We start from the raw sequence: 233 nt of genomic DNA, 5'->3' as shown, positions 1-233 counted from the left end.
TGAGTTATGTCATTAATGTACACACATTTTAAATCCCATCAGCCGTCTCTTCACTTCAATAAAGCACTGTTTAAACAATAGCACTAAATTACACCTAAAATGATGCTGCAACCATATCTGAATGAAAATGCACATTTTGCATATTAAAGGAGCAATAGGTGATTGATTGTCTTCAGAAACATGTTTTCTTATGCTGGTTGAAAGTCTCTTCACATCCCGATAGCAATTATTAA

Source organism: Sinocyclocheilus grahami, unplaced genomic scaffold (genome assembly GCF_001515645.1).
Source record: "Sinocyclocheilus grahami isolate Dianchi unplaced genomic scaffold, SAMN03320097.WGS_v1.1 scaffold1006.1, whole genome shotgun sequence".
NCBI classification, from domain to species: domain Eukaryota; kingdom Metazoa; phylum Chordata; class Actinopteri; order Cypriniformes; family Cyprinidae; genus Sinocyclocheilus; species Sinocyclocheilus grahami.
Note: the sequence above shows the minus strand (reverse complement) of the source record.